This window comes from Acipenser ruthenus, chromosome 39, assembly GCF_902713425.1.
Source record: "Acipenser ruthenus chromosome 39, fAciRut3.2 maternal haplotype, whole genome shotgun sequence".
In the NCBI taxonomy this organism is placed as follows: Eukaryota; Metazoa; Chordata; class Actinopteri; order Acipenseriformes; family Acipenseridae; genus Acipenser; species Acipenser ruthenus.
Window position 1 is genome coordinate 10,470,011 of NC_081227.1, and position 9,702 is coordinate 10,479,712.

Here is a 9,702-nt window from a genome sequence, read left to right on the forward strand (position 1 = left end):
TTGATCCAATATAATTGGTAATAATTGGTCTAGTTAGTAATTTAGGGCACGGTTGGAACAAAAACCAGGAGGGACACCAGACCTCCAGGACCAGGGCTGGCCACCACCAAGATACACAATAAAACAAACTCAAATTAAGCAAATTATTAGTTCAATGAAATAATTGAGAGCAGCTCGGTTGGAACAAAAAACAGCAAGGCAGGCAGGCAGGGGGAAGTACTCCAGGACCAGGGTTGAGAACCACTGCTGTAGCATGTCTCTGCGGAGTTTGGAATTGCACTTACCTGTCAATTGTAATGCAGTCCAGCAGACTCTTCAAACACTCAAGGGGTGAGTTGAGTTCCACTCAGATTATTTGCTCTTATACTTTATAATATAGACCCTCCCGAATATGCAAAACTACAGATCCCTCTCTTTGCGTGTGCGTGTGTGTGTTTCACTGTCCCAGGTAGAAGGTGTTTTAATACTAATGAAAGCCAGCCATTGTGTGGTGAACAAAGTGCAGGGGTGTTATATTGAAGGGGTTTACAATATGGAGCTTTTGCAAAAGAGCAAGTATCAGGAATCTTTATCTTTTAAAGTTCAATTTTTGCACTTGGAAAGAAAGTCTCCACATAGCAATCATGGAGATTTTGTGTAGCATAAACCATAATAATGATGATTAAATGCTAAATACAGTGCCTTGCGAATGTATTCGGCCCCCGTGAACTTTGCGACCTTTTGCCACATTTCAGGCTTCAAACATAAAGATATGAAACTGTAATTTTTTGTGAAGAATCAACAACAAGTGGGACACAATCATGAAGTGGAACGAAATTTATTGGATATTTCAAACTTTTTTAACAAATAAAAAACTGAAAAATTGGGCGTGCAAAATTATTCAGCCCCTTTACTTTCAGTGCAGCAAACTCTCTCCAGAAGTTCAGTGAGGATCTCTGAATGATCCAATGTTGACCTAAATGACTAATGATGATAAATAGAATCCACCTGTGTGTAATCAAGTCTCCGTATAAATGCACCTGCACTGTGATAGTCTCAGAGGTCCGTTTAAAGCGCAGAGAGCATCATGAAGAACAAGGAACACACCAGGCAGGTCCGAGATACTGTTGTGGAGAAGTTTAAAGCCGGATTTGGATACAAAAAGATTTCCCAAGCTTTAAACATCCCAAGGAGCACTGTGCAAGCGATAATATTGAAATGGAAGGAGTATCAGACCACTGCAAATCTACCAAGACCTGGCCGTCCCTCTAAACTTTCAGCTCATACAAGGAGAAGACTGATCAGAGATGCAGCCAAGAGGCCCATGATCACTCTGGATGAACTGCAGAGATCTACAGCTGAGGTGGGAGACTCTGTCCATAGGACAACAATCAGTCGTATACTGCACAAATCTGGCCTTTATGGAAGAGTGGCAAGAAGAAAGCCATTTCTTAAAGATATCCATAAAAAGTGTCGTTTACAGTTTGCCACAAGCTACCTGGGAGACACACCAAACATGTGGAAGAAGGTGCTCTGGTCAGATGAAACCAAAATCGAACTTTTTGGCAACAATGCAAAACGTTATGTTTGGCGTAAAAGCAACACAGCTCATCACCCTGAACACACCATCCCCACTGTCAAACATGGTGGTGGCAGCATCATGGTTTGGGCCTACTTTTCTTCAGCAGGGACAGGGAAGATGGTTAAAATTGATGGGAAGATGGATGGAGCCAAATACAGGACCATTCTGGAAGAAAACCTGATGGAGTCTGCAAAAGACCTGAGACTGGGACGGAGATTTGTCTTCCAACAAGACAATGATCCAAAACATAAAGCAAAATCTACAATGGAATGGTTCACAAATAAACATATCCAGGTGTTAGAATGGCCAAGTCAAAGTCCAGACCTGAATCCAATCGAGAATCTGTGGAAAGAACTGAAAACTGCTGTTCACAAATGCTCTCCATCCAACCTCACTGAGCTCGAGCTGTTTTGCAAGGAGGAATGGGCAAAAATTTCAGTCTCTCGATGTGCAAAACTGATAGAGACATACCCCAAGTGACTTACAGCTGTAATCGCAGCAAAAGGTGGCGCTACAAAGTATTAACTTAAGGGGGCTGAATAATTTTGCACGCCCAATTTTTCAGTTTTTTATTTGTTAAAAAAGTTTGAAATATCCAATAAATTTCGTTCCACTTCATGATTGTGTCCCACTTGTTGTTGATTCTTCACAAAAAATTACAGTTTCATATCTTTATGTTTGAAGCCTGAAATGTGGCAAAAGATCGCAAAGTTCAAGGGGGCCGAATACTTTCGCAAGGCACTGTAAATCCTATCTCCATACACAGACACCCAGAGAAAGAGATAGAGACGGGGATTCAAACCCAGGGCACTAGGGTTGTGAGGCAGGCAGGCAACAGCGCTAACTGCCTACGCACCATGCACTACTTATGAAAAAACATTGAATTGAGATCATAATAATAATACAGGGAGCTGGCGAGATCTGCAGCGTATTCGTTTTTGTTTTTTTTTTGTTTTAAACATATTATGAGCCAATTCGCTTTCTTTCTTTCTTTCTTTCTTTCTTTCTTTCTTACTTTCTTTCTTAATCAAACACGAATTACCAAATAATGTTTTTTTTTACCCTCATATATGAGCTGAGTTACAAACAGCATTGTGCAGCATTGCTCTCTGCTGATTCTAGTTGAACCTGCATTTCGTTCTGCCTGCAGTCTAATCGCATTCGAATTCAGTTTGTTAACTTCCACTGCGCTTAGTTTCTAGTAGTAGCAGTGCTACTAGTTTGTTTTCTCTCTCTCTCATCCCTGCTAAATTAAAACAATGTTTCTCTTTATCCGGTACGCAACAGCAGCAGCAGTTAAAAGCTAAAGCGAGAGATGGAAAATAAACAGAGCAAACCACAGTATTTGCTACAGGAATGGGCCTTGTGGAGTTAACTTTGCATTTTATTGTTCATAGAGAAACGTGTCAGTAATAATAGTTTAAGAGTTTGTGTTAAAGCCTTTGTGGATACATATCGAAACGTATTACTCTGCTGTATACAATGTAAATTTGGGTGATATTTGAATGGCAGTAAAGATCTGTGAACAAAAAGTGCAGGTCAATCAATCAATCTTTATTTAATATAGCACTGTGAAAGGGTGGCTTGAAGTGGTGACGTCAGACCAGAAACACAGACTCCAAACAGTGAGGAATGGCGGGGCAAACTGAGACGCTAAGGCGTCCAGCGTTTTATTAAACAATACTCAAAAGATTAAACAAACACAAAACAAAAGGGCACAAGGGCCAAACAATCAAATAGTAAACAAATAGTGTGCTGGTTGCGTGACCAGCACATGTAGCAATTGTTCCTTTCCTTTTCCTTTCCCTTTCCCTCCTCCCCCCAAACTTACGTCTCATCTCTTACACCTTGAGCGCAGACAGCTACAGGCTTTTATATTCTGGCCGAGGGGTTAACTAGCTATTAATTAAATTACCTTATTACCCCTCGGCCACAGTCTGCACGGGATTAATAAGGATGTGTGACTGTCAGCTCGTTAAATAATCAGTAGCTGATCAGTCACGCAACCTCACGAGGTTTTTAAAAATAAAAACAATAACCTGGCGGACGGCATCTCGCTCGTCCAGCCAAACAATACATAATAATAATAATAATAACAATAATAATAATAATAATAATAATAATAATAATAATAATAAAGGACGACTTTCGCCGTCACATTAACACATAAATCAAAACAATAATAAACAAAGGGGCGGGACACTCCGCCACAAGCGCCCTTCACAATAAACTGTCACAGGGCGCTTCACAACAGAACAAAACAGCAATGGTTTGTTGAGCACAAAAAACAACAACAATAAATATAAAAATGCAAAACTATACAGATAAAATGCAGTACAATACAAGGTAATAACATTTCAAATATGAACGACAGATTATAAAAATATGTCTTCAATCGGGTTTTAAAAAACGCTACAGTTGGTGCCTCCCTTACAGAAACTGGCAGTTGATTCCATAGTTCGGCAGCCCTAAAGCCAAATGCTCTAGCTCCTGTGTTCATTTTAAAAATCTTAGGGACAGTAAGCCATCCTGCGTCCTGGGATCGCAGTGGTCGTATAGGTGTGTATGGGATTAAAATATAATTTAAATACGAGGGATGTAAGCCATTTAATGCTTTGTATGTAATAAACATAGCCTTAAAATCAACCCTGAACTTTACAGGGAGCCAATGTAGGGCTGCCAGTACTAGGGTAATGTGATCATATCTCGTACTTCTTGTTAAGACCCTGGCAGCAGCGTTCTGCACAAGCTGCAGTCGAGATAAGATTGATCTGGGAATACCAGAGAACAGAGCATTGCAGTAATCTAGTCTGGATGTTATAGAAGCATGGATCAACCTCTCTGCACCTTGCATGGAGAGAAAGTACCTTAGCTTAGCAATATTTCTTAAATGAAAAAAGGATACTTTGGTTATCTTTCTAATATAAGGTTCAAATGAAAGATATCTGTCAAAGATTACACCCAGATTTCTCATTTCAGACCTCAACTTAAATGGAAAGCTGTCAACTGCAAAAACATCTGAATTTGTACTGTTTAATTTGATCCTAATAGCATTGTACTTTTTATTTCATATACCATGATACTGTTTCTAGTAGATATAGTGCACTAGATAGCATAGTATTGATAAGATAGTTCAGGGCTGCACTGTGGCGTAGTGGTTAGGGCTCTGGACTCCTGACCTGACCGGAGGGTCGTGGGTTCAAACCCAAGTGGGGGGAAGGCACACACTGCTGCTGTACCCTTGAGCAAGCAGGCAGGTACTTTACCTAGATTGCTCCAGTACAAACCCGGCTGTATAAATGGGTAATTGTATGTAAAAATAAAGTGATATATTGTAATAATTGTAAGTCGCCCTGGAGAAGGGGGGTGTCTGCTAGGAAATATAATAATAATTGTATTCAGAGGTGGAAATGGGCTGGAACGTTACCTCTACGGGTAACTCTCCTGTGTAATAAAACTGCTTAGTGTCACCGCTCGCTCGTGTGTTTCTGAAGCGATCTCCTGCAATAAGGGAGCAGTGTGCTTCCTGGTTAGAATGAAGACTTTCTGTTTGTTATTTGAGATTATAGTTCTGACTGTTTAAAAGCTGTGAGTTAAAATGTACTTTTCAAGTTTCAAAGTGAAACGTTTGAATGTAGAGATGAAATATATAATGACTCATTCCTATAGCATGGCTTATCTACATCAGCACTATGATAAAATAAAACTATATTTGGGGCTCCTCTTGACCTCTGGTATAGGCCAAATGTTTTTATTGCCCTATAATTTAACATATTGATGCGTTGATGTTATACACAATGATGGTATAGGATGGTATAGGTCAGGGTTCTTGATTGGACCAATTTAACCATTTGTATCGGTCCTAGGAAAGAAAGGTTAAGTGGTTCCAATCAACCCAATTAGGTCATTAAGAGTTGAACTGGAATGAAAACCAGAAGCATCTCGGCCTTCCAGGTCCTGAACTTTCACCTCCGTATCTTGTTCCAAAATTCAGCGGTACAAGTAACACGAGTGACGTCACATAGACCCCCCTCCCCTTACCATAACGGAACTAAACCATACCTGGCCTGTTACTTTGTGCTGCGCTTGTGCTGGTTTTGTGTTGTCCAAATTAACTTCACGACACAAAACCACCAAAAAACTATTTTTTTTTGCTTAGTTGAGATCTTAACAAATATTGTTTTCAGGGGAGCTAGTCCAGTGTATGCCTCACCTCAGCGGGCTTGCACCCAGTTCCCTATTGTAGCATTTTTTTTTTGTCCTGAATTCTGTAGCGATTGTATTCTCTCCAGTATGTCACAGTTTGTTTCGCAGGCGCGATTACATTCAAATCTGAAAGGCAGTGTTCAATCACACAGTTCTATTTTTATATAATATAATAATAGTGAAGGGGGTTGAATTGAAAACGCTGACACATAGTATCGTAAGAGGAAAACAATAAAAAGTTGTGTAAAAAGTTATCAGTTGCTGCAATAATTATCTGTCCTTTGGTGCCATCTTGCGGAAATTTTCTGTAATGCGGGTTTGTAACAGGGCGAGCAGCCCTGTACATTGTTTTGTTTATTTTTAGAACGGAGTCCCCTCCGCCCCTGTTCAGATTATTGTTTTTTGTTTATTATGATTTATTGTATTTATGTCGGCGAGTGCCGTATGTTTCATTGTTTGTATTTTGACGGCGTAGCCGATTTTGTTTTGTTTAGCGTGGATGGGTAGCCCCATCCACAACATAATTAAAACTCATGCAGAAGGAGATGGTCACCTGTTGCAGCTCTCGGCACTCAGGGTGGGGTGTTGGAAGGAGAGAGCGAGAACGAGAGGAGAGAAACAAAACAAAACAAAAACATAAAGATTCCAGGAACAGTGACAGCAACTGCCCAGCCTGACCTGGGATCGGATTATTTATCTGTCCTTTGGTGCCATCTTGCGGATATTTTCTGTAATGCGGGTTATTTTATCCTCAACCAAAATGGCTGCTACTCCAATGCTAAGTATAGGAGTGAAGCCAGGTATTGCCCTATTTGCTGTCTGCCAATGCGGCGTTGTTTCCGTGTTGCAGCGAAAACCGGTGTTTTTACAGTTCCGGGCAGGCAGTTAATTCTGAAGGAAAAAACAACGCGAAAACTGGTAGGAAGGAAACTGCAGAACTTATAAAATTACCAATGAATATTTCAGTAGTTCGGGACAAACACCAATCACAAAATGTTTTAGTACAAATATTTATTGTAGAGAATGTGGAGTATGCGATTTAACAGAAAAGTATGCTGTATATACACATTCATTTGGCATCAAACCTAACTTGGTTTGAGGGTTCGCTGCCTGGCCAACTGGACGAGGCTGAGACCCCCAAAAAGAACAAGCCGGTCTCAATGCCACAATTAGAATTGAATATAGCCCACTTGAAGGTTTAGCCAACCTTTAACAAATGATCATCAGCACGCAGGAGAGGAAAACAACACCCATTTTTGGGAAATAAACCTCTGGGAATCCATGGCTGATTCGATTGCCCTTCCTCCAGGCAGGCTACTAACACTTAAGAGCACATTTCTGTAAAAGCATTTTTAGGCTCCATAATATTTGTTATAATGTGAACTTGGTAAGCACCGGAGGATCAACGACCTAACCGTTTGATAAGAGAGTCTGGAACTCAGTGGGGAAAAAGCTGCTACGATTCTGAAGGAAGGACCGGAAAACTGCTCAGCTGCGAATCCGGACCTGGAAATAAATCAGGTGAAAGAAGAACAAATGTTGGGTGACGATTGTTCAGTTTTCGTTAATAAACAGCAGGCCTGAGGGTGATGCGCCCTGAGAAAGATAGAGATGGACAAGAGAGAAAGGGGTCATATGGCCAACATGGGAGTTTAATTTATAAACAAAATTGAAAAGCTTTCTCTAATCTTCCTGGTCCGTTTTACTTCTTTTGAGCAGGAAGGAAAGAGTATCAGATGAGGGGATTGCTAGGTCAGAGATTAAGGGGTGAATCTGGGGGTTGAATTTGAGAGCGATGTAGACTCCCAGCACCTATGGGAACCCAAGAAGGCTAAGAGAAAGATCTGTAAGGTTTTATCTAAAACAGGCAGGAGTAGCTGGAGCAGATGAGAGGCACCAAGAGAGTACGTTGATGGCAAGCAGGATTCTGATAGTTGAAGCCCTTTCAGGATTAGTGAAATTTGTGAGTTGCAGAGTGTAGAGCTGGGACACTGAAATTGAGTTGAGTTTGTAGAAAAACTTGATGCCGGAAATTCAAATCTTATAGCTCTGTTCTTAAGGGACATAAAACAGGATGACACTACGGGCACTGAAAATGATGGAAAGGAATGTTGAATGCAAAGTGAAATTTTAAAGCAATTCCAGGATGACCGGTACATTTGCAGTGAGCGGGGAGTGATGCTGAGAAGAGTTGTTTCTAGAGCCTGCAGAAATCAGGGAATGCAGCAGGTGGCTCACATGAATGTCAGGTCTGAAAAATGAGGAATCTGAGTTTGCAGGAGGTCGTCTTCGGAAGCCAATGCTCTGAATCTCTGCATTTGGAAACGAGAAAGAGAATCAATTATATTCAGGTGGCCGAGAATGTGTTGAGCTCTGGAAATGAACTGATGAGTAACAGATAAACAGGTAATCCTTCTGAATATTCTCATTATATGGTGGGAGAATGAACGATCTTGTTAAAGATTTAGACTGAAGGTGAATTGTGAGTGGAGAAGAATGGATTTTGAGCCCAGGAAGACCCCCAAAAGGAGTGCGGCTACAGCAAATGGACACACTTTGCGCAATGACGAGGAGTGATCGGTTATAGGAATAATGCTGAATTCGTTGGGCCATGGAGCAGAAAACCAATTTTCCCTTGTAGTATCCTCCAAAGCCAAGAGAGAGAGCTGCATCTTTGAACGGCTGAATGTCTTTGTGCAGCAGGAGACAGTTGTCGTAAAAGAAAGTACTGCCATTCCTTTCTTTTAGTAGGAGCTCCCACAGGCTGAGTTCCTTGCGAAAAAAAAGGAACCAAACCATAAGTATGACATCATTGAGGGAATCGACAGAAAGGATCAAATAGAGAGAGGGTAGGAGATAAAAGCTCTGCCTCGAGGATTTATCCTCATTGCGTACAAATTGCAAAGCATATGACATGGTTTATTTAAATTTCGAGAAAGCTTTTGACAAAGTCCCACATAAAAGATTAATTTCTCATATTGAACGCAGTAGGGATTCAAGGAAATGCATGCACGTGGATTAGGGAGTAGTTAACATGTAGAAAACAGAAGGCCTCCAGAGTATGCAGTATTGCGGCCCTGACTGATATTCAAAGAAATGGGAATGGTTTTGAAAGTGTTTGAATAAACTGCCGGTAAGCTGAAAGAAGAAAAGCATCTCACAGAGAAGAGACCACTATGGGGTCGTGCTGGACACCCATGGTGGCCAGGGAGGTCACTGCAGGGGCCTGCTGAATCCCTGCAGTGAGGGGAGGGTAGCCTAAAAGGTTACATTTGGAAGACAGCGGAGGTAAGGAATAGAAGGGGGCAGTGGGGCCCTGTTGAAGCTCGCAGCTGGTAGAAAACCGTTTGACAGAGAAGGGAGCACTATGGAGGCCTGCTGGAAGCCCATAGTGGCCAGCGTGGTCACTGCAGGGGCCTGCAGTGATGGGGGGTGGGGAATGCGGGAGCAGCCGCACCCAACTGTAATTACTGATTAGAGGAGACATCAAAAATAGAGCAAGGTAACCAGTGGTGTATTACAGGGATCAGTATTAGGTCCTCTGCTATTCCTAATCTACATAATGATTTAGATTATGGAATAGTAAGTGTCACCAGTCGTCAAAGCACGAGACTGCTTAATCTAATATGTTATTTATAGTAAACTTTTGGTTTATTAGTAGCCAACTACGCCACCTGGTGATGGTCAGGCACCAGGACCTGGATTTTAAACAAGTGAACACAGGTTCGTTTGTAAATGTAACTAGTTGGGAACCACCACAAAACGCTAACCACACCAAGAGGCAGACACAAATTACACGGTATAAAATGGTTTATTAAAACAACACAATAAACCAATAAGTAAAAATCACAAAATAAAAACCCAAAACATAACACCCATATCAATAGCTAGGGCGTAAAGTAACAAATTAAAAACCCCCCACTACAGTGACTAGG